General features: G+C 48.0%; 2 protein-coding genes across 2 annotated transcripts in view; one reads left to right on the forward strand and one right to left on the reverse strand.

Annotated features, from left to right (window-relative positions):
• Nucleotides 1-20,874, reverse strand: part of LOC137417169 (uncharacterized) — a 91,484-nt gene extending 70,610 nt beyond the window's left edge. The window contains exon 1 of the mRNA XM_078770360.1: nt 20,560-20,874. The gene's annotated coding sequence lies outside the window, so the exon portion shown is untranslated. The remainder of the gene's footprint in view (nt 1-20,559) is intronic.
• Nucleotides 20,875-21,025: 151 nt separating this feature from the next.
• The window catches only part of LOC137417223 (E3 ubiquitin/ISG15 ligase TRIM25-like), a 49,310-nt gene continuing 44,963 nt past the window's right edge, over nt 21,026-25,372 (forward strand). The window contains exon 1 of the mRNA XM_068103058.2: nt 21,026-21,326. The gene's annotated coding sequence lies outside the window, so the exon portion shown is untranslated. The remainder of the gene's footprint in view (nt 21,327-25,372) is intronic.

The following is a 25,372-nucleotide window of genomic DNA, read 5'->3' on the forward strand; positions in this document are numbered from 1 at the left end:
CTGTATCGAAAGCACGTGAAATGTCAAGGGAGACAGCTCTAATTTCCTGTTTGGCGTTGAGGACCTCCATCCATTGTTGAGAAAGCAGAAGCAGCATGTCCAGAGTCGATTGACCAGGTCTGAAACCAAATTGATGATCAGAGATCAAGCCATTGGAGAAGAGGAAAGATTTCATATCTGAAGCAATGATGGATTCCATGACTTTGCTGATAGTTGGGAGAAGGCTGATTGGTCTGTAGTTGCTAGGATCTGTTTTTGCACCTTTTTGTGCAAAGCGGTGATGTTGGCTGATTTCCAAGCAGATGGCAGATGACCTTGAGCAAAAGAGAGGGCGAAGAGAACAGAAAGAGGGAGTGAAAGAGCGGAAGACCATGATTTTAGGACCCGTGGGCTGATGCCGTCAGGACCAGTTGCAGAATCAGAGTCGAGGGTTGACAGAAACTTTTCCACCTTGTCAGGAGGAAAGGACACAGAGTCCAGGAGCAGCTGGGTACGAATGGGTACTGTGGGTACAGAGAGGGATGGGTTTGGGACACAAGATTTAGAGGCAAACACAGAGTTGAGGCATTCAGCTTTTTCACGTGCGGAGTCAGCCGTTAAGCCATTTGAGGTGAGGGAGGGGATGGAGGGGGAACAAACACCAGAAACAGATTTGACCAGACGCCACCAGGATTTGGAAGATGGAGACAGATAAGAGAGTTCAGTCTTGAGAACGGTGAGATATTGTTTCCTGGCTCTCCTGAGGGTGGACACACACTTGTTTCGGGCTTTGTGAAAGGAAATGAGATTTCCTTCCATTGGATTTGCTTTCCAGGAGACGAAAGCAAGTTGTTTCAGGGCAACAGCCTCACCACAAGATTCCGTGTACCATGGACGGGAGGAAGGGTATGACAACTGAAGACGAGATGGGATAAATCTGTGCATGAGAGAGAGCAATTTACTTTGAAAGAATTCCCAGGATGAGTTGATGTCAGAGGCGGTAGAGATGGGAGACCAGTAGGGCTGTCAACCGATCCGAGACCGGGACGAAATCCCGGCGGTTTCGGCTTTCGAGACGGTCTCAGGACGGTCCCGAGATAAATTGACTGACGCAATTTCTCGGTAAAAAAATCCCGGTTAAAATTCCAACTTCTTGCAGATATTTTCCATAATAGAGGCATTTATTGAGCCTTGCTTTCATTACTCTGCTTCTGCACAAGCATCATTTTTCACAAGTGCAGCTGAACTGACACAAACGATGATAGATAAAGTAAACTCACTGTTCCAGGATTTTCCCCTTGTCAACAAACAATGCACTGCAAACGAATCCGAATTCCGAATCCGGATCTTCACCAACATCTAATCATGTCGTCCTTGTCACACACGCTGCATCTCCACAAAATTTCGTCCGAATCCGTCCACAACTTTTTGAGATATTGTGTTCACAAACAAATGGACAAACAGACAGGAGTGAAAACATAATCTCCATCGATCTTTGGTGGCGGAGGTAATGAAATCAGGATAAAGGTCCCAATGAAAATCCCCCGCATCGTGACTTTATTTAAACCGTTGAATCCTTCCGCCGTATCACTCCGCCTCGCCCCGCTACGCTGCGGTCACGTGTCCGTCCTTGGAGACGAGTTACGGAATGTGGTTGCTATGGTCTTTAGCACATTAATATCGAGGGACTCGCTCGAGGCCCCGTGATTGGAGGGACGATGTTTATTTAGATTAAAAACACGTTTATAACGGATTATTCTACACACAATGTATTAATACAAGTACAATACATTATGTAGTTTTATGAAATGCGTTTTTGATGAACGTTTATGTTTAATTGCAACGCTAAATCTATAAATTGTAAGAATCCCTCGGGGTTTGGTTTGACGGTTTGAATGTGAAAGTATTTTGGTTATCTTATCTCCACTTTAGGCCTGATAAGTTGATTACGTTTACTTTAGTCACAGAGTCAAAATAAGGAGGGGGGGGGGGGGGTGATCACTACACCGCCTGCTTTATAATTTACTAGCAGAAGTACCCGGCATTGCTGGGTGGGGGAGGGGATGGGAGGGGAACGGGGGGGGAGCGAGCCCCTTGGCAAAGCGAGCGATTTTTTTTTCATAGCGTAATAGCGTTCATAGCGTCATAGCGTCATCACGTGATCGCTCTGAGCGAATCAGCGCCCACCTGCTCTGATGCCGTGGATTCCGTGCGCTGAAATGCGCTGAGGTAAATATGAATAAAAAATATTTCGTTGTGTGGCAGGAACTTCTGAAAATGTCTGCTGTCGTCCTGGTGGGGCTTCCCAGGAATTCAGGTAACGCAGTCGGGTTGATCAAAGCATGGGCTCGGATAACCTGGGTGCCTTATCAGTCGACAATTGTTAAAACACGTGAACATTCGATGAAAGGCGTTATTTAGCGTTATTAGTTTCAATTTCTGGAAAAAGGGGTCGGTATATTCGATCCGTCCACCGAACGGCTATCAACGGGTTGAACAAAAAAATGTACATTCCGATTTGAGTTGAGGCACGCAACGCTGCGTCATTATAGCCCGCTTAATGGAACTATTTAAAAAAAAAGTAACATGCACATGTGCGCAGCAGCAGGACGCGGCAACTATTGAACTATCATGAATATCGAACGGTCGTACGTGTACGCGCGCGAGCTACGAGAACGCTTGACATGCCCGATCACAACTCACAAAATGATAATGAAACTCCAACCGGGACTCGAATATGCCTGGGCAGAAACATTTTCTCCCTCTCTCTGACATTCCGAGCAAGAAATTACACGACAATACAAACTGTAATGAGATAACCCGGTCCCATCGGTGGCCGATCATCTGCATGTAGGCGGTGTATTTTATTTCATCCCGGTAAATGGAAGCTAAGTCGGAATTTAAGTACTCAACATCAGAAATGAATTTTTTTCATTGTTGTTTATATATTGTAATGAAATTCCATTATTTTTGAAGCCTTACTTATTATTATTATTATTTTTAATGTATTACTTTGTCAGGAATCCGAGATCCCGTTATGAAAATTGAAAATTTATCGAGACCGTTCCAAGACGGGATTTTGAATCTAGCTAACAGCACTAGAGACCAGTCCAGATGATTGATGGCTGCTTGAAGACCGTGCCAGTTGGCCTGAGTGAAATGCCAGACTCGTCGACGCTGAGGAGGCTCTCTGAGAATGGTCAGAGAGATGTCCACTTTGACAAGCACATGATCAGATGAGCCGATTGGAGCAGAAGAAGAGCAGCAGACATTTTCAGGGAAGTTAGTCATAACCAAGTCCAGAAGAGAAGATGCTCCGTTGACTGAGATCCGGGTCGGGAAATTGACAGATTGTGTCAGTCCCAGTGAGTCGCATAAGTCCTTTGCTGAAGAGCCATGACTGGTGAGAGAGCTACCCACACCCAGCCAACTGGCATGGTGACAATTGAAATCACCACATATGAGGAAGAGAGAGTTGGGATGGGTAGATAGAAGTTGGTCCATATTATCAGACAGCGAGATGTAGATGGAGTCATCACTGTTTGGTGGACGGTACAACACACATATGAACAAAAGGTGGGAGCGAAGGGGAAGCTGTAGCCAAAGGTATTCCTGGGGGTGAGGTGGAGAGAGGGCAGTGGAGGGCGAGTGAGGAATAGAGTTTTTTATAAAGATAGCAACCCCACCTCCAGGATGAGGCTCAGGTCTATCATACCGGAGGAGGGAGTAACCTGGGAGAGATACCAAGGCATCAGAGACATCATGAAGGAGGAAAGTTTCTGTTAAGCAGATCACATCTGGTTTGTCAGAAGCAACCTGTATGGAGAGATCAGTCAAGTTTGAGCGAAGGCCCCGGATGTTTGAGGTCCATACCGTTAATGAAGAGGAAGGGGGAGCATCGGGTACAGAACAGGGGGGGGGGGGGCGAGGGGTAGGGTAAGATGTGGAAGAGGAGGAAGAGGTAGGGAGAGCTGTTGAAGGCGTGTCAGAGATTTCAGAGATTTCAGAATAGCTTGGAGAAAGGGAAGAATGGGGCGGACAAAAGGTTTGATGGAGGTTGGGTGAGGCACAGTGAGGTGTTATTTGAGGAGGGGGAAGAGCGAGGCAGAAGGTTGGGGGAGATGAAGGTGAAAGTTGGAAGGGGGAAGAAGCAGGGAGGATGCTTTGAGGAGGAGGGGTGAGAGGGGAGTCTAGGAGGGGAGGAGCGAGGGAGAGTCTCGGAGGGGAGGGGTGTGGGGGGAGTTTAGGAGGGAGGGCAGGGAAGGGGCAAGGGGGGAGATTTGAAAGGGATGGGTGATGGGGAGGATTTGGAGGGGAGGGGTGATGGGGAAGTTTTGGAGGGGAGGGGGGATGGGGAAGATTTGGAGGGGAGGGGTGAGATTGGATTTTGAAAAGTGTACGATTCATGGGAAACGAACATTTTTTGCAAAATGAGTTTGAGACCTTCGAGTCAAAAATACGTTTGAGGATGCTGAAGGAGGGGTGGAGTTCTGGATAGTTTAGGGAATGTAGAAAAGAGGCACTGTAAGAGATGGTATTATATATATTTTTTGGAATGAATAGATTTGGTGAGCAAGACGAAAGAATCCTTTTGTAGGAGAAGAAGAAAAAGGTGTTATAATATATGAGAGAAAATAGTTGTTCAGGGGAGAGATTATACATTTCTAACCAAGTGATCGCGTGATCGCGAACAACGTGAGCGAAGAATGAACGAACAAATAAGAACAACAATTAAACGAATAAGACCTGAGAAGGAAATCTTTTTGGGGTTTTTTTTTTTTTTTTTGAGTAGAGATATTAAACAAGGAGGTATGGGGTGAACTGGGACGAAACAGAGAACGAAAATAATTGCAGCGCATTCGACGAACCGCTGAGAGAAAAACAAAACCACAAGGTTGGAGACGGTACGGCAGCCGAAGCCTACGAGTACTCGGCCTCAGAATACTCGATACGCATTAACCGACGATTGTGTATACATGTACGAAAAATTAGCACCGAAAATTTTCCTAAAGATACGCTATAGGTACACACACCGAAAGATAGATACAGTCTCGACAAAAACACAATTGTGAAAGATTACTTAGCTTCGAAAGCGTGAGCGCGTGGAACAGCTTCGAAAAGACGTCAAAGACGAAAGACGTATCGGACCGTCATTCAATCGTGATGTTAAATCGTTAAACGTTAATCGTGTTAATCGTTTTGTTAAAGTATCAATTGATGATTGGAATTGAGTGAATACAATTACGATTTTGAATTCGTAATTGTGTTCAGCCAACCGTACGGAAATTCACATCAGGATTTAAATATTTTTTTATGTCACAAATGTTGTTAAAAAGTTAATTTTTTTATATTAATGTTATTTCATTTGTGATTGGATTATGCTGTTTGGAATGAAAAAAGATAGAGTTCAAGTGAATGATGACATGCCGTGATGGTTTCTACTTTCAAAACGTGACATTCGCGGATCGCCATATGCAGATTCGCCATTGACTGGGTATGGAACACACATACCTGTTTGTTTGCAAACGGGTATGTTTTGCGTGAAAGTCCTTCACAAACTTGCTGTCCATGTCTGACGTGTGACTGAGGGTGCTGCAGGAATGTGGAATTTATTGGTTCCATGCTTTAGCATTCACCGTTTCTGCATTGTCTGTTTGCTTCTGGCCTCCCACCCCTGCATAGCACGGGTACCTCACTTGTACATATGAAATTTCGCATTGATCCGTTCAGTAGTTTTGGCGAAAAAAAAAATGATGAAATGTTTTCCTTAACTCCAAGATGTCCACCATATTACGTGAATGATGCTGTCATAGTTAACAAATATATTTGCCACATCAGAAGTTAATCATGTGTGACATTTTGCATTGATCCATGGAGGTACTCCGGAATATATTATTATTTGCGAAAATTGAAGATTTTTTACCAGTGAAAATCTAATATTTTTCAAGTACGTATATTGGTTGAACTTGTGCATGATTACTTGGCAATTTTTTTTTTTTTTTTTTGTATGTTCATCATTCTGGTTTTTTGTGTTTGTTACTTGGGAAAGAAAACCATTTTTTTTGCAAGTATGTCGATCACTCCAGTTTGTGTGTTTGTTTGTGTTTGTCTGTCCAAAGGTCAAAAACAATTTCTAAATTCTAAAATCCTTAATATTCATCCGATACACTTGAAATTTGAATGGGATTTACATATCAGCAAACTGAATTCAACCACCAACTATTTTTGGAGATCAGCATCGGCCAAAATCTCAACATAGGCCAAAGTTCAACAATTTCTTATTTCTAAAATCCTCAATTTTCATCTTATTGACTTGAAAACGGAATAGGATTTGCATATGAGCTTACTGAAACCAACCACCAACTATTTTTGAGGCAAACGTAGGCCAAAAGGTCAACATAGGCCAGATTTCTAAAATCCTCAATTTCCATCTGATCGACTTGAAATTTTAAGAGGATTTGCATATCTGGTCACGGAATTCAACCCCAAACTTGTTTTTGAGGCAAACTTCGGCCAAAAGGTCAACATAGGCCAAATTTCTAAAATCTTCAATTTTTATCCGATTAACTTGAAATTTGAGGTCATTGCATTTGAGGAGGTTGAATGTCTGGTCACTGCATTCAACCCCCACGTATTTCTGAGGTCAAAGGCCAAAATAGGCCAAAAGGTCAACATAGGCTAGATTTCTAAAATTCTCAATTTTCATCCGATTGACTTGAAATTTGAATAGGATTTATATATCAGCTAACTGAATTCAACCACCAACTATTTTTGAGATCAGCATAGGCCAAACGCTCAACATAGGCCAAAGGTCAACAATTTCAAATTTCTAAAATCCTCAATTTTAATCTGATTGACTTGAAAACTGAATAGGATTTGCATATGAGCTTACTGAAACCAAACATCAACTATTTTTGAGGTAAATATGCCAAAAGGTCAACATTGGCCAAATATCTAAAATCCTCAATTTCCATCTGATTGACTTGTAATTTTAAGAGGATTTGCATATCTGGGCACTGAATTCAACCCCAAACTATTTTTGAGGCAAACGTAGGCCAAAAGGTCAACATAGGCCAAAAGGTTAACAAAGGCCGAATTTCTAAAATCTTCAATTTTTATCTGATTAACTTGAAATTTGACATCATGCATTTGAGGAGGTTGCATGTCTGGTCACTGCATTCAACCCCCAAGTATTTATTAGGTCAACAAAGGCCAAAAGGTCAAAATAGGCCAAAAGGTCAACATAGGCCAGATTTCTAAAATTCTCAATTTTCATCCGATTGACTTGAAATTTGAATAGGATTTATGTATCAGCTAACTGAATTCAACCACCAACTATTTTTGAGATCAACATTGGCCAAAAGGTCAACATAGGCCAAAGGTCAACAACCATTTCAAATTTATAAAATCCTCAATTTTCATCTGATTGACTTGGAATTTGAATGGGATTTTCATATCAGCGAACTTAATTCCACCACCAACTATTTTTGAGATCAACATAGGCCAAAGGGTCAACATAGGCCAAATTTCTAAAATCCTTAATTTTCATCCGATTGACTTGAAATTTTAAGAGGATTTGCATATCTGGTCACTGGATTCAACCCCAACTATTTGAGGTCAATATAGGCCAAAAGGTCAGCACAGGCCAGATTTATAAAATCCTCAATTTTCATCCGATTGACTCGGAATTTGAAAACGATTTTCAAATCAGAGAACTGAATTCAACCATCCAGTATTTTTGAGATCAACATAGGCCAAAAGGTCAACAAAGGCCAAATTTCTAAAATCCTCAATTTTTATCCGATTAATTTGAAATCTGAACAGGATTTGCATATCCGGTCACTGAATTCAACCATCTAGTATTTTCAAGGTCAACATAGGCCAAAGGTCAACAACTTCAGTGCAATTTTTAAAATCCTCAATTTTCATTTTTTTATTATTACTGTGAGATAAATGTGCTCCCTACCAGTGCATAATACCGAAGCCCTTTAGTATGGGTCAGTAAAGCACCGTCTTTTACTATGTCACATGTCCACTGCAAAATTGCAGGTCATCTCCACAGCTGACTTGTGATACCCTCTCCCACCACCATCGGGTGGTGCTATATAATACACATAATTTGCATATAGAATTTGCATCTGTCTCTCTCACTCAATATTTCTATCTCACTCATTCTCACTCATCATCACATCATTCCATTCCATTGATGGAATCAAAGAAATGCGTGCAAGCACAACTTCAGGGTACCCTCAAACAATTATAAAGTCTTGTAAACATTATACCAAAAATGCTTTTAATTGACACTCGATTCAATATTGGGAATGTTTGGACATGAAGGAATTGACAGAATATCAGGTGATTTCAAATACATTCTTTTGTTTGTGTTGCGATTACTGGCAATTCATAACTGGCCAGATAATTAATTTCAGAACAAGAAGAAAAAGATATAAAATGTCATACTGTCATGGTCTCCATGGTTTTTACAACGAAAATGGCTGCCTGTCTACCATTCAGCCATCTTTGATCGGGTTACAAACCAAAATATTCTGCATATGTATACTGTCATGTATTGACTCAGTGCCAGGTTTGAACAAAATCGGTCCATGCATGTCTGCTAAATGATTGATGACATGTTGAAGTAACAAAATGGCCACCAGTTGGCTATCTTGGATCTGATCTCGAAAAGCAATGATGCATATGTAAGCCATCATTCTTTATCAGTGTGCCAAGTTTGAACAAGATTGATAAATGGGATGTCTGAGAAATGGTTGAGGACGTGGTCAATATCGGGTATTTTTTTACAATTAAAATGGCCCGCTAGTCTACCAGTCGGCCATCTTTGATCAGATAGCAAAATACAGTGAGGTTCATGTTTCTGCCATCATGTATTGTACTTGTGCCAAGTTTGAACAGAAATGGGCCATGCATGTCCGAGAAATGGTCGAGGACACGTTTAAGTAACAAAATGGCCATCAGTCGGCCATCTTGGAGCTGATATCAAAATAAAATGACATGTAAGCCATTATTCATTATCTGTGTGCAAAATTTGAACAAGATCGACGAATGCCTGACCAAGAAATGGTTGAAGACATGTTCAACATCGGGTTTTTATGCCTCCGGCGACTAAGGTGAAGATATTATATGTTTTCGGGTTGTGCGTCTGTATGGGCTGCACCTCGTTTTTCTCAGCAACCATATGTTCTTGACATTTGTCAAGCATTTGTAAATAGTCCATCCAAGTCAATCAGTTTATGAATGGGGATTGAGACGAAACTTTCAGGGTCGGAGTGACACCCATGCAGAATGTTTTTATGATAATTGTGACGTCATAGGTCACGTGGTATGACAGCCATCACGAAATTAAAAGCAAATAATTAAAGATCCGGATTTGGATCCAGCTGGTAGATTTGTTTTAGTGATTATTCACCATTGGGAGATAGGGCCAACGATGATATTGTTGTGGTTTTTAGAACCCTTCACTCGTACATTTTTGTAAATGTTCCCTTATAAATAATCCCCTGTAAATACTCCCATTTTTGGTGTGAAGGTCAAAGGTCGCACCCTAGTTAGGCCATATTGCAACACGTAGCAAACCATAGGCTTCTTCTTTAGTTACTTCATTAGTCTATGTTTCAGTTAAGGATCTGTTTCCAATAGTTTGACTCTGCGTTGTATTAATCAAATAACCTAGGCCCCTTCAATTATCCCCAATCTCTCTCTCTCTCTCCAAAGTGCCAGTAGCGGTATTGCCGTCATGGCTGCCTTTTGGTTTGTTCCTGCCCAAGCCGCCATTGCCAGCAGCGTTCGCTGCCTTTTGGTTTGTTCCTGCCAACGCCACCATAAGCCACGTGGCAGAGCAGGAGAAAAAGGGAGGGGCGGCCAGGAACATAGGCGTGGCCCCATCAACGCGTCACGAGGGGAGGTAACAATGAACCCTCGTGACCAATCCGGGCCAAGGCGTGTTCACCGGTAGGCGGAGTGAAGCGGACGTGGCTTCATACGCGAGGCTTGTGATAAAAGTGCGAGAGCGAAGCCTTTTCACAGAGATGCGGGGGCAATCGGCAGATGCGGGGGAGAGAGAGCAGATGATCAAGAGAGGAGAGAAGATCGGCAAACTTGAGCGAACAGCGCAGAGGCGGCGAATATAAGAACATTGCGCGGAGGATCGTTTGGGACGATCGTTTTCGATACGAACTGCCGTGGTTTTGAGAGTGTTCGACACGCTATACGTACGCGCATTCCAGCCCCTCGCATTTGTAAGGTCCGGTCGCGCACCAACGACACCAACTGCCTACCATTCTTCGCAGCGGACCCGGAGCCTGGAACCATCTGCTTGGACCCTTCTCTTCCTTCCCACCACCACCACCACCCCATTCGTGTAAGTGTGTTTGTATTGTCATGGGCGTGTTATATAAGAGTGTATAAGGTTGCCCTATGTCCTTTTATTTCCTCTTCTTGTATATTCCCTTCTTTCGTTTCCTCTTTTAGATAGTTAATAAACCATATTTGTTCTTCCTTCACCCTTCTTATTCTTTGGTTCCTTTCATCCGGTCGCTATAGTCGTTTCCCCATTGAGTACCTGTGGCACGATTTGGCCAACCGCGTTAAATCGGGTTTCGTCCTTTTCTTAAGGCTCGGATCGTGGATTGCTAAACCGCTCGGCAATTACCATCTCATCCGCGGTTCGAGCAGGGACTCATCTCCCTGCTTTGCGGAGAGATTGGTGAAGGTATTTGGGAAGCCTTTGACCAATCACCCTGGCCAATCTCATCCCGCAAAGGAGCGGGATAGTTCCAGGACCGGAGACGGCCAGCTTAACAAGACAAGGGGATTAACCCCCCTTTGCTAACGGGAGTGCCGTACTTCGAGATCCGCAACCATATATAGCAGGATATCTCAAAAAGTTATGGACGGATTTGGACGAAAAACTTTATGGAGGAGTTGGTTCGGTGACAAGAACAAGCCGATTCCATTTTGGTTCAGGTCCGAATCCAGATCCGGCCGATCAGTGGAATACAAAATATAAACTGTTCAGCCTGGCGGAGGTATGCAGTCCATCGAGTGTCGTTTTAGTGTTGGTATGCAACTTATTTGTTGTTGTGGGATTTTAAACACAAATGTTTCAGATATTAATTTTTTATTTCAACTATTTTCAGGTTTGCTCTTGGTTAGTGATGCAGAGAAACATCCTGTTTGAAGACAACCCCATTGTAAATAGTTTATTTTAAAGGTTGCTTTTTTAGAAGCAAACAACAAAAATACACAATGCTTCAAACTAAGAAGCAAAGTTTAGAGAAAAAGGAAAGCAAGAAAAAAAAATAGCTCAACCATTAAAGCACTTAAACGAAACTGATGAGCAGATCAAAGAAAGACTGTCAAAGCTTAAAATTAGCATAAAACAGAAACGTGAAGCAGAGCTCTCTGAACAAAGCATAGGCCGTTTAAGGTAAAAGCAAGCATGTCACGAAAACATGTAGCAGAGCTCCCTGAACAAAGGATAGGCCGTTTAAGGTAAAAACAAGCATGTCACGAAAGCATGCAGCAGAGCTCCCTGAACAAAGGATAGGCAGTTTGAGGTTAAAACAAGCATGGCACGAAAGCGTGAAGCAGAGCTCCCTGAACAAAGGATAGGCCATTTATGGTAAAAACAAACATGGCATGAAATCATGTAGCAGAGCTCCCTGAACAAAGGATAGGCCGTTTAAGGTAAAAACAAGCATGTCACGAAAGCATGCAGCAGAGCTCCCTGAACAAAGGATAGGCAGTTTGAGGTTAAAATAAGCATGGCACGAAAGCGTGAAGCAGAGGTCCCTGAACAAAGGACAGGCCATTTAAGGTAAAAACAAGCATGGCATGAAAGCATGGATCAGAGCTCCCTGAACAAAGAAAAGGAAGTTTAAGGTAAAAACAAGCATGACACGAAAGCGTGTAGGAGAGCTCCTTGGACAAAGAAAAGGCAGTTTCAGAGTAAAAACAAGCATGGCATCAAAGCGTGCAGCAGAGTTCCCTGAACAAAGACAAGGCAGTTCAAGGCAAAAACAAGCATGGCACAAAAGCGTGTAGCAGAGCTCGCTGAACAAAGAAAAGGCAGTTTAAGGGTAAAAACAAGCATGGCACGAAAGCTTGTAGCAGAGCTCCCCAAACAAAGGAAAGGCAGTTTAAGGGTAAAAACAAACATGGCACGAAAGAGTGTAGGAGAGTTCCCCCAAACAAAAGTAAGGCAGTTTAAGGTAAACAAGCGTTACGCCTCGGTCCCCCGTCGGTGAAGTGATGTGAGTTGACAAAGTGGAAGACGCAGAAAACAAGCTATGATATGATATTTCGCTCACAAGGTTCAGACATACATGGCGGCGGCCATCTTGGATTTTGACGTGGCGACGCAATTTTAAAAAGCCTTCTTGCTTGTGCCTAGATACACCCACACACCAGATTAGAAGTTGGTACTTCGCTTATTTTTCAAGATATTCATCTCACAGTGTTCAGACATACATGGCGGCAGCCATCTTGGATTTTGACGTGGCGACGCAATTTTAAACAGCCTTCTTGCTTGTGCCTAGATACACCCACACACCAGATTAGAAGTTGGTACTTCGCTTATTTTTCAAGATATTTCGCTCACAAGGTTCAGACATATATATGGTGGCGGCCATCTTGGATTTTGACGTGGCGACCCAATTTTAAACAGCATTCTTCCTTGTGCCTAGATACAGCCACACACCAGATTAGAAGTTGGTACTTCGCTTATTTTTCGAGATATTTCGCTCACAAGTTTCAGACATATATATGGTGGCGGCCATCTTGGATTTTGACGTGGCGACCCAATTTTCAATAGCGTTCTTCCTTATGCCGAGATACACCCACCCACCAAATTAGAAGTTGGTACTTCACTTATTTTTCAAGATATTCATCTCACAAGGTTCAGACATACATGGCGGCGGCCATATTGGATTTTGACGTGGCGACCCAATTTTCAATAGCGTTCTTCCTTATGCCTAGATACACCGACACACCAGATTAGAAGTTGGTACTTCGCTTATTTTTCAAGATATTTCGCTCACAAGTTTCAGACATATATATGGTGGCGGCCATCTTGGATTTTGACGTGGCGACCCAATTTTCAATAACCTTCTTCCTTATGGCGAGATACACCCACACACCAAATTAGAAGTTGGTACTTCGCTTATTTTTCAAGATATTCATCTCACAAGGTTCAGACATACATGGTGGTGGCCATCTTGGATTTTGACGTGGCGACCCAATTTTCAATAGCGTTCTTCCTTATGCCTAGATACACCCACACACCAGATTAGAAGTTGGTATTCGCTTATTTTTCAAGATATGCAGGTTACAAGTTTCCGACATACGTGGCATCAGACATACATGGTGGCGGCCATCTTGGATTTTGACGTGGCGACCCAATTTTAAACAGCATTCTTGCTTGTGCCTAGATACACCCACACACCAGATTAGAAGTTGATACTTCGCTTATTTTTCAAGATATGCAGGTTACAAGGTTCAGACATACATGGCATCAGACATACATGGTGGCGGCCATCTTGGATTTTGACGTGGGTTGCACCCACACACCAAATTCGAATGCGGTCCTTCGCTTACGCACGCACGCACGGACGGACGGACACACGGACGGAGGGGAAAGCCATAGTCCCCCTTTCGCTCCGCTGTGCGACGGGGTACAAGAAAACGTTTTTCCCTGATGTTTAACTGGACGAGACTATTATAAAATTAAAGGGTGAAGTTAGTGTTGGTAAAAAAGCAGGTCAAGCGGAATAATGAATAACTCATTGAATGTATACAAATGCAACAATAATGACATTAAAATTCTATAATTGCTATTGTCAATACATATCGATATTGTTTATCAAATGCACACTAGAAATATAATATAATCTACAATGACAAAAGAAGCTTCTCATTTGTAAATGAAATAACCCGTGAGATCGGCGGAACGTTGCGGTTTATAAAATCACAATTCCTGTCCCGAGGATGATGATGCAAGAGAATGACCCGAGGATGATGATGCAACCAAACTACCCGAGGATACTGATGCAACAAAACTACCCGAGGATAATGATGCAACCAAACTACCCGAGGATAATGATGCAAGCAAACTACTCGAGGAAGATGATGCAACCAAACTACCCGAGTGGCGATGACGCAACCAAACTACTCGAGGATGATGTTGATGCAACCAAACTACCCAAGCATGATAATGCAACCAAACTACATGAGGATGATGATGCAACCAAACTACTCGAGGATGATGATGCAACCAAACTACTCGAGGATGATGATGCAACCAAACTACCCGAGGATGATGATGCAACCAAACTACCAGGGCGGTGATTAAAAGTGAAACATAGCTCAACGAGAACAACACTCGGTAGGGAGCACACCTGCACCATGTGAATTCCTTGCTGCACCCTCAGGAGACAAGCGTAGGGCTCCCCCTTCCCCAAAGTCAAATTTTTGGTGCTCCACGTTGATATCTGGCGATCTATGAATTGAATGCAAATCGGGTGCTCAGCGGGATGAGGTGTTGTGAGGGTTGGGACGAGGTATTGTGAGGGTCGGGAAGAGGTGTTGAGGGTCGGGACGAGGTGTTGTGAGGGTCGGGACGAGGTGTTGAGGGTCGTGCCGAGGTGTTGAGGGTCGGGACGAGGCGTTGTGAGGGTCGGGACGAGGCGTTGTGAGGGTCGGGACGAGGCGTTGTGAGGGTCGGGCCGAGGCGTTATGAGGGTCGGGACGAGGTGTTGTGAGGGTCGGGACGAGGTGTTGTGAGGGTCGGGACGAGGTGTTGTGAGGGTCGGGACGGGGTGTTGTGAGGGTCGGGACGAGGTGTTGTGAGGGTCAGGACGAGGTGTTGAGGGTCGGGACGAGGTGTTGTGAGGGTCGGGACGAGGTGTTGTGAGGGTCGGGACGAGGTGTTGTGAGGGTCGGGACGAGGTGTTGTGAGGGTCGGGACGAGGTGTTGTGAGGGTCGGGACGAGGTGTTGTGAGGTTCGGGATGAGGTGTGAGGATCGGGACGAGGTGTTGTGAGGGTCGGGATGAGGTGTTGTGAGGGTCGGGACGAGGCATTGTGAGGGTCGGGACGAGGTGTTGTGAGGGTCGGGACGAGGTGTTGTGAGGCTCGGGACGAGGTGTTGTGAGGGTCGGGACGAGGCGTTGTGAGGGTCGGGACGAGGCGTTGTGAGGGTCGGGACGAGGCGTTGTGAGGGTCGGGACGAGGCGTTGTGAGGGTCGGGACGAGGCGTTGTGAGGGTCGGGACGAGGCGTTGTGAGGGTCGGGCCGAGGCGTTGTGAGGGTCGGGACGAGGTGTTGTGAGGGTCGGGATGAGGTGTTGTGAGGGTCGGGACGAGGTGTTGTGAGGGTCGGAATTTTGCAAGGCTCGGATTTCGTGTCAAATTCCCAGGTAGCTGAGGGAGAGCCATGGAGTAATCCATGTGGTATATCCATGTCCATGGAAATTGGTGAAATGAATTGAAACTTTGCGGACAGTGGAGTTCTCGACCCTCAAAGATCCTGTAGATGTCTCAGCACAATCGCGAGCAAAGATCTCAACACGGGTGTCTTGTGTTGAACTTCATCCTTCTCACAATAAAATGCTTGCACCCCGTAAGGGATGTCATGCCATATCATGATTGCTGGTTTTACTTTCTGTCTCACTCAAACTATCGCTACTGGGCTAGCTTCAATCTCTCTTTCTCACAAACAACACACACTTTTAATCATAAACTTTTCTTCTCTTCTATTTAAGGCCTGGCCTCGATGAGGGCTACATTGTCCGTGCCTGGAGCATCCAACATATATGTGTATATATATATATATATATATATATATATATATATATATATATGAAAAAAAAACACGGCTTGGGCCCAGAAACACGAGGCGGAGGAGAGAACAGAAACTAAATAATACTAAAGTTTAATATTAAAAACCCTTGAAACCACATTATACTTTGTTCCACAGATGTCCCATATATTTATACTGTGGCGGACACGAAAGCCCACTGGCGTGGTGACATCATTCCGCGCACCAGGTGGGCGAGGGCCACGCCCGAGGGGTAGGCATGGCCTGAGGATATACACGGGACGCGCAGCCCAGAGCACGCTAGTGTTACAGTGAGCTCCTGAAATAAAGACACTTATAAGTTACCGCTTGTCCGCTTCCTCCTTGCTCGCAAGCAGCGCGCATAACGCTGCGCTTTACTGGTGACCTCGACGTTGGATCTGCCGGAGCGATCCTTCCACACACGACGCCATTGCCATGACCAACTTCATCAAACTTCCCGAATTTTGGGAGGCTCAGGCCGAAGTCTGGTTCGTCCAAGCCGAAGCCCAATTTCAGCTTCGGCGCCTCACCGGCGATGACACGCGCTACTGCCACGTCGTCGCCTCCCTCGGGCCCGGCACGGCCGCTCGAGTTGTGTCCGTCCTTCGCCACCCACCGGACGGCCACAAGTATGAGGCACTCAAGCGGCTACTCCTAGCCACGTTCGGCCTCACGGACGACGCACGGGCCGACCGCCTCCTGGATCTCCCTGAGCTCGGCGACACGTGCCCGTCGGTCCGAATGGACCATATGCTGTCACTGTTGGGCGACGAAGCCCCCGGTTCTCTATTCCGGGCGCTTTTCCGTCGCCAACTTCCAGCGCAGGTTCGCCTCGCGTTGGCCGGGACCGTGCTAACGGAACCCCGAGCATTGGCAGCCGAGGCGGACAGGTACATCGCGGCCGTCACGGACCTCGAGGCTGATGCTGCTGATGATGCTGATCCACAGCATCAGCTTACACAGCATAAGCAGCATGCTGATACGCACCTCGTGACCGCCGCCACGCCCCGCCCACCGCCGCGGCGAATACCGCCACCGCGGGGAAACCCGCCAACTCCACCGGCCTGGCGGAGCCAGCCGCGCTCCTCCAGCTCCACCACCTGGTGCTGGTTCCACGCCAAGTTCGGCCACGAGGCTCGGCAGTGTCATCCGCCATGCACCTTCAACAGGTCGGGAAACGCCCGGGCCGGCGCTCAATAGTGGCGATGAGCGCCGGCCGTTCGAGCAGCCTGCTGTTCATAATGGACACCTTATCCAGGCGCCGTTACCTGTGCGACACGGGAGCGCAGGTGAGTGTCGTTCCCGTCGGTATGTCAGACAAGCACGCCGCGGGCGGGGGCCCCGCGCTGCTTGCCGCGAACGGGATGCCCATCCGTACGTACGGAAAATGCTGCCTATCTCTACGGTTCGGAGGGCAGGTTTTCCGATGGACGTTCGTCACCGCCGACGTGCCCATGGCACTGCTTGGCGCGGACTTCCTGTGCGCTAATGGGCTCCTGGTCGACGTAAAGCGCAGATGTCTTGTCCAGGCCGAGACGTTCAGCTCGCTCGCTTGTGCGCTGCCCAGCTCGTCGAGTAGCTCAACGAGCGGCTCGCCGAGCGGCTTGCCAAGCGGCTTGCCGAACGGTTCGGTTCCGGCCATGTTGATCTGTACGCTTCCGGCAGCGGACGCATTCACCCGCCTCCTCGCCGGCTTCCCGGCCCTCACGCGGCCCACCTTCTCGGCGGGGGCCATCAAGCACGGGGTGGCCCATCACATCCCCACCGTCGGGCCACTGGTCTTCGCCCGGGCACGCCGCCTCGAGCCGACGAAGCTGGCGGTGGCAAAAGCGGCGTTCGCTACCGTGGAGCGACTCGGCATCGTTCGGCGCTCGAAGAGTGCTTGGGCGTCACCGCTGCACATCGTGCCGTAGCCCGACGGGGGATGGCGACCGTGCGGGGACTATCGCCATCTCAATGACGCCACCACTCCCGACCGCTACCCCGTCCCCCACATTCAGGACTTTTCGGCCCATTTGGCGGGCATGTCCTTCTTCTCAAAGGTGGACCTCATACGCGGCTACCATCAGGTCCCCGTCAGGCCGGAGGACGTCCCGAAGACGGCGGTCATCACGCCATTCGGACTCTTCGAGTTCCTGCGGATGCCCTTCGGTCTGAAGAATGCGGCTCAGGCGTTCCAGCGACTGATGGACAGCGTCCTGCGCGATTTGGATTTTGTCTACGTCTACCTGGACGATATCCTCGTCGCCAGCGCGTCCCGCGAAGAGCACCTACGCCACCTCCGCACACTCTTCGAACGCCTGGGCCAGCATGGCCTGATTGTGAACCCTGCAAAGTGCCGGTTCGGCGTCGCCGTAATCGATTTTCTGGGGCACCGTGTCACCAGGCACGGAGCTGTCCCCCTGCCGGCCAAGGTGGAGGCGGTGAAGGGGTTTCCGCGCCCCCGCACGATCAGAGGGCTGCAGGAGTTCCTGGGCATGGTGAACTTTTACCATCGGTTCCTGCCCCGTATCGCCCAGCTCCTGCACCCCCTGCACGAAGCTCTCCGAGGTAAGCCGGGCAAAGATGACATTACCTGGACCGAGCAGATGGACACGGCGTTCACGGGCGTGAAGCTCGCCTTGGCTAACGCCACCATGCTCGCGCACCCGGCGCCCGATGCACCAATCGCCCTCACCACCGACGCCTCGGACTACGCGGTGGGCGCGGTGCACGAGCATTGGGTGCGTGGAGCTTGGCAACCGCTGGCGTTCTTTAGCCGGCAGCTTCGCCCGCACGAACGCCGTTACAGTACCTTCGACCGCGAGTTGCTCGGGCTTCACTTGGCGGTCAGGCACTTCCGCCGTCTGCTCGAGGGCCGTGTGTTCACGGCCTTCGTCGACCACAAGCCGCTGATCTTCGCGATGGGCAAGGTCACCGAGCCGTGGTCGGCCCGGCAGCAGCATCACCTCTCGGCCGTGTCCAAGTACACGACGGACATCCGGCACGTCGCGGGGAAGGACAACCCGGTGGCGGATTGCCTTTCCCGGGCCGTCGCCCACGCAGTCCACCTCGGCATCGACTATGCCCGGATGGCAGCGGACCAGGCCGCTGACCCCGACGTCCAGGCCTTGCGGACCGCCATCACGGGCCTCCGCGTCACCGAGGTGCCGTTCGACGGCGCGGGCGCGGCCCTCTTGTGCGACGTCTCCCTCGAGCGGCCTCGCCCCATCGTGCCCTTGGGCTGGCAGCGCCAGGTGTTTGACGCCATCCACGGCCTGTCCCACCCGGGCGCGAGGGCCTCCCAAAGGTTGATCGCCGACAAGTTCGTCTGGCATGGCCTCCGGACGGCCGTCCGTGGCTGGGCCAGGACGTGCCTCGCGTGCCAGCGCGCCAAGGTGCACCGGCACACCCAGGCCCCGTTGGCCCCGTTCACGGTGCCGGAACGCCGGTTTGACCACGTCCACGTGGACCTGGTGGGACCTCTGCCCCCCTCGCGGGGTTTCACCCACATCCTCACCATGGTGGACCGCACCACCCGGTGGCCGGAGGCCGTGCCCTTGGCGTCGACGATGGTGGCGGACGTCGCGCAGGCTTTCATCGCCACCTGGGTCGCCCGGTTCGGCGCCCCCTTAGACATCTCGTCCGACCGCGGCCCCCAGTTCACCTCGGAGCTCTGGGGGGCGGTCGCGCAGGGGCTCGGGGTCCGGCTGCACCGAACCACGGCCTACCACCCCCAGGCTAACGGCCTGTGTGAGCGATTTCACCGCTCATTGAAGGCCGCGCTCCGGGCCACCCTCCGCGACGGCGGCTGGGTCGACAGGCTCCCCTGGGTCCTGCTGGGCCTCCGGACGGCGCCCAAGGAGGACCTGCGCGCATCCGCCGCGGAGTTGGTCTTCGGGCAACCGCTGCGGGTGCCAGGCGAGTTCCTCCCCGACTCCACGGCACCATGGTCCGTGGCACAGCAGCGCTCCGCTCTGCAAGAGACCGCCCAGAGGTTCGCCCCGGTGCCAACGGCATGCCACAGGCACCCACCGACGCACGTCGCCCCGGAGCTTCGCACGGCGGAGTACGTCTTCGTCCGCCACGATGCCAACTGGACACCACTGCGGCCCCGTACGACGGGCCTTTCCGCGTGCTGGAGACCGGGGCGAAGCACTTCACCCTGGACATCGGCGGTACTCCTGACCGCGTTTCTGTAGACCGCCTCAAGCCGGCCCACCTCGACGTGGACCATCCACCGCCAGTGGCCCGACCCCCGCGTCGGGGCCGCCCCCCTGCGGGCGGACCCCCGGCACCGCCCAGCCCCGCCGCCACACCGCCCCCCGGTCCTACACCCATCCCAGGGGCAGCCAGGGGCATCCCACCTGGCATCCCTGCACCCCGGACGCCGCCGATCGCCAGGGGGCGCTTCGGCCGGGTCATCCGTCTGCCCCGCAAACTGGCCCTCCAGGTGCGCGGGAATTCTGGGGGGGCGCGTGTGGCGGACACGAAAGCCCGTGGTGGTGAAAGCCACTGGCGTGGTGACATCATTCCGCGCACCAAGTGGGCGAGGGCCAGGCCCGAGGAGTAGGCGTGGCCTGAGGATATACACGGGGCGCGCAGCCCAGAGCGCTTGTGTTACAGTGAGCTCCTGAAATAAAGACGCTTATAAGTTACCGCTTGTCCGCTTCCTCCTTGCTTGCAAGCAGCGCGCGTAACGCCGCGCTTTAATACACTGAATTATAATGAAGGAATACGTTGTTACCTCTTTATGCTGGGCTCCAAAGACGAGGTGCCGTTCTTCAATTCGGCGGCTTCCCTTCCGTTCAAAGACGTTGGGCGAATGAATAGAAACCGTTGGACCCACTTTCGAACATGGTCAAAGTAATCACACGTACATTACAAGGTATTCCTATGCATGACTCTGGGCTGGACAAACACATCTTGTGGTAACAGTGTTCAAACTGAAGTATATCGTATCGATACAAGTCAGGGGTAATATGCAGCACTATTTCCTGATTACGTATGTACACAAATTTGTGAGTTGTGATGCGGTCTCGCTAAAAACACTTCACTGTATGACCGGAAGTGCGTCATAAATAAATCAAAATACCGGTTGATTAAATTTAACATTACCAGTTGCAGTACAAAGAAAATGAAAATATATCATGTGATGAAGCTATATTGTAACAACCAGTAACAGCAAATATAATTATGCGATGTTGTCATTTAAAGAGCAGCCCAAATTCCACAGGTGAAGATGAAGATAAATTGTTCTGTCCGAGACAGTCTCGAAAGTTTCTTTGACTAAAACTGCGACAAATAAGGGAATTCCCAAAGAGATTCCTATGGGTTTGTGCAGCTGTTGTTTATGCACGGCGTGTTATCACTTCCGGTGTCAGTTGTGCGACGCATTCGCATTCTTGAGCTTCCGCCTTCTTCACCCCAAACTGTTTTTACCCGCGACAAACGAAAGAACTGATCGGCTCCATTTTCGATGTTTTCTCTTTCATTCCCGACCCTTGCATAGAGGTGAGCTGAATCTCAATTTATTGTTGAACTTCTTGAAGTAAGTTGAGGCAAATTATTGTGTTGTTGTGGGGCAACTTAGCATAACAATTGTGCATTTTGTGAGGAAAGCACCAAATTTGGCACACTAGTAGAGTATCATATTGTGTAAAGATCTGGATATTGGGCCATCAGAGATTTGATTTTTGCAAGATTTCGATTCGATTGGGATCGAAGAGAACACCTTCTTCGTCTTCTGAACAGTGAAGTTGCCAGCCCTGAATTCTCTGGCTACATCTGGGTGCTTCATTGGGAGTGCAACCATGTCCCTCAGGTGAACAGGGACCCACCCGGCATAGTGTGTGTGGTCTAAGGCATGGAACCATGGGACCAGTTCCGTCAGGGCATCAAGGTACGTCGTGAATGAAGCCTGCCGCAGAGAACGCACGAAGACCAGTACCAACATCTCTAGTTCCAGCACAGTTGCCCAGTACTGAAAGTTGGGAATGTCTTCTCCTCTCTGGTGACACCCGTCTTCGAACTCAGGCAGGTCTTCTGCATCATCAGCATATGTCATACAGTGGCGTTCATACGCACGGTGTTGCAGGATGTGCAGTGCCGCTGCAGTGATTTGATGAGCTCTTCTTGTGCGGGTGACGTGGGCAGCTCGTCGGAAGGAGTCGGCCGTCCCTGGCGTTGCAATCTCTGCTTGCAAATCTGCAAAATCTGCAAATCTTGCAAAAATCAAATCTCTGAATGTGAGATGGCCCAATATCCAGATCTTTTCATAATATGATAATCTACTAGTGTGCCAAATTTGGTGCTTTCCTCACAAAATGCACAATTGTTATGCTATATTTAGCTTAGCTGCCGGACTATTGTGCGGATGAAAAACGTGCGTCATAGTAACTTTTGTGTAAGGTATTTAGCAAGTTCGTTGTGCCGCCACAAGTAACGACATTTACTGAAAGGCTGATTTTTTACTTTTCAGTTTTTACGTGAATTAAAGACAATATTTTGAAACCAAGACAAGGCTCGTGACCTCTGAGGATGAAAACATAAAGTGTGATAACCGCCACAGATAGGAATGATTTATGGATGGGGATCAGGTTTATGGATGGGGATCAGGTTTATGGATGGGGACCAGGTTTATGGATGGGGACCAGGTTTATGGATGGGGATCAGGTTTATGGATGGGGATCAGGTTTATGGATGGGGATCAGGTTTATGGATGGGGATCAGGTTTATGGATGGGGATCAGGTTTATGGATGGGGATCAGGTTTATGGATGGGGACCAGGTTTATAGATGGGGATCAGGTTTATGGATGGGGATCAGCTTGATGGATGGGGATCAGGTTTACTGATGGGGATCAGGTTTATGGATTGGGATCAGGTTTATGGATTGGGATCAGGTTTATGGATGGGGATCAGCGTGATGGATGGGGATCAGCTTGATGGATGGGGATCAGGTTTATGGATGGGGATCAGGTTTATGGATGGGGATCAGGTTTATGGATGGGGATCAGGTTTATGGATGGGGATCAGGTTTATGGATGGGGATCAGGTTTATTGATGGGGATCCGGTTTATTTATGGGGATCAGGTTTATTGATGGGGATCAGGTTTATTGATGGGGTTCCGGGTTATGGATGGGGATCCGGGTAATGGGTGGGGATCCGGGTTATGGATGGGGATCCGGTTTATGGATGGGGATCAGGTTTATGGATGGGGATCAGCTTGATGGATGGGGATCAGGTTTATGGATGGGGATCAGGTTTATGGATGGGGATCAGGTTTATGGAAGGGGATCAGGTTTATGGATGGGGATCAGGTTTGTGGATGGGGATCAGGTTTATGGATGGGGATCAGGTTTATGGATGGGGATCAAGTTTATTGATGGGGATCAGGTTTATTGATCGGGATCCGGTTTATTTATGGGGATCAGGTTTATTGATGGGGATCCGGGTTATGGATGGGGATCCGGGTAATGGATGGGGATCCGGGTAATGGATGGGGATCCGGGTTATGGATGGGGATCAGGTTTATGGCTGGGGATCAGGTTTATTGATTGGGATCAGGTTTATTGATTGGGATCAGGTTTATTGATTGGGATCAGGTTTATTGATTGGGATCAGGTTTATTGATTGGGATCAGGTGTATTGATTGGGATCAGGTGTATTGATTGGGATCAGGTTTATTGATGGGGATCAGGTTTATTGATTGGGATCAGGTTTATTGATTGGGATCAGGTTTATGGATGGGGATCAGGTTTATTGATGGGGATCACGTTTATTGATTGGGATCAGGTTTATTGATTGGGATCAGGTTTATTGATTGGGATCAGGTTTATTGATTGGGATCAGGTTTATGGATGGGGATGAGGTACCCAGTTTATAGCTGGGTCGGGATTCAAACCCAGACATCCAGGGTTGAACCTGAAACGCATTTTTGTCCCCCGTGGCACCGCGGAGCGAAAGGGGGACTATGGCTTTCCACTCCGTCCGTGTGTGCGTGCGTAAGCGAAGGACCGCATTCGAATTTGGTGTGTGGATGCAACCCACCTCCAAATCCAAGATGGCCGCCGCCATGTATGTCTGATGCCATGTATGTCTGAACCTTGTGAGCTGAATATCTTGAAAAATAAGCGAAGTACCAACTTCTAATTTGGTGTGTGGGTGTATCTCGGCACAAGGAAGAACCCTATTGAAAATTGGGTCGCCACGTCAAAATCCAAGATGGCCGCCGCTATGTATGTCTGAACCTTGTGAGCTGAATATCTTGAAAAATAAGCGAAGTACCAACTTCTAATATGGTGTGTGGGTGTATCTCGGCACAAGGAAGAACGCTATTGAAAATTGGGTCGCCACATCCAAATCCAAGATGGCCGCCGCCATGTATGTCTGAACCTTGTGAGCTGAATATCTTGAAAAATAAGTGAAGTACCAACTTCTAATCTGGTGTGTGGGTGTATCTAGGCACAAGGAAGAACGCTATTCAAAATTGGGTCGCCACGTGAAACTCCAAGATGGCCGCCGCCATGTATGTCTGAACATTGTGAGCTGAATATCTTGAAAAATAAGCGAAGTACCAACTTCTAATCTGGTGTGTGGGTGTATCTAGTCACAAGGAAGAACGCTATTGAAAATTGGGTCGCCACGTCAAAATCCAAGATTGCCGCCACCATATATATGTCTGAATCTTGTGAGCGAAATATCTTGAAAAATAAGCGACGTACCAACTTCTAATCTGGTGTGTGGGTGTATCTCGGCACAAGGAAGAACGTTGTTTAAAATTGGGTCGCCACGTCAAAATCCAAGATGGCTGCCGCCATGTATGTCTGAACCTTGTGAGATGAATATCTTGAAAAATAAGCGACTTACCAACCTCTAATCTGGTGTGTGGGTGTATCTCGGCATAAGGAAGAAAGCTTTTGAAAATTGGGTCGCCACGTCAAAATCCAAGATGGCCGCCTCCATGTATGTCTGAACCTTGTGAGCGAAATATCATATCATAGCTTGTTTTCTGCGTCTTCCACTTTGTCAACTCACATCACTTCCCCGACGGGGGACCTAGGCGTAACGCTTGTTCTTTAATATTTGGGCTTGGACTCCCTTGACTTTCCTGACTGGTTTGCCCCATTATCATATCCCTGCCCTTTGCAATTTCCGATGTTTATCGCTTGGTCATGAAACACATTTTCAATCATCTCTGCTATCTCACTTCCTGTCTTTATGTTAAAGTCCTGGAATTCAAGAAACCGTTCAGTGATCTCCCAGTCATATGTTTCTTTGTTATAATTCACATATCTTATAAGCACAACATTCTGTTCAGTATGGGAAATATCTGGCGTAGCATCACACATGACTGAATAATAAATAGCATCCTCCCTTTCCTTTAGAATTCTTTTCAAAACTCTTTTGCCACATAATTCAATGAACTCATTTTGAATGTCAGAGCTCAGATAATGTCAGCCTGGTTCCTTTTTTTTTTTGTCCCTGATTTTTTGTAAGTGCTCATTCAGCAGTGGATCGTAATGAGACGAGAGCTCTAGTGTGCCGAGGAAATTACCA

This window comes from Myxine glutinosa, chromosome 1 (genome assembly GCF_964187855.1).
Source record: "Myxine glutinosa chromosome 1, kmMyxGlut1.1, whole genome shotgun sequence".
NCBI classification, from domain to species: domain Eukaryota; kingdom Metazoa; phylum Chordata; class Myxini; order Myxiniformes; family Myxinidae; genus Myxine; species Myxine glutinosa.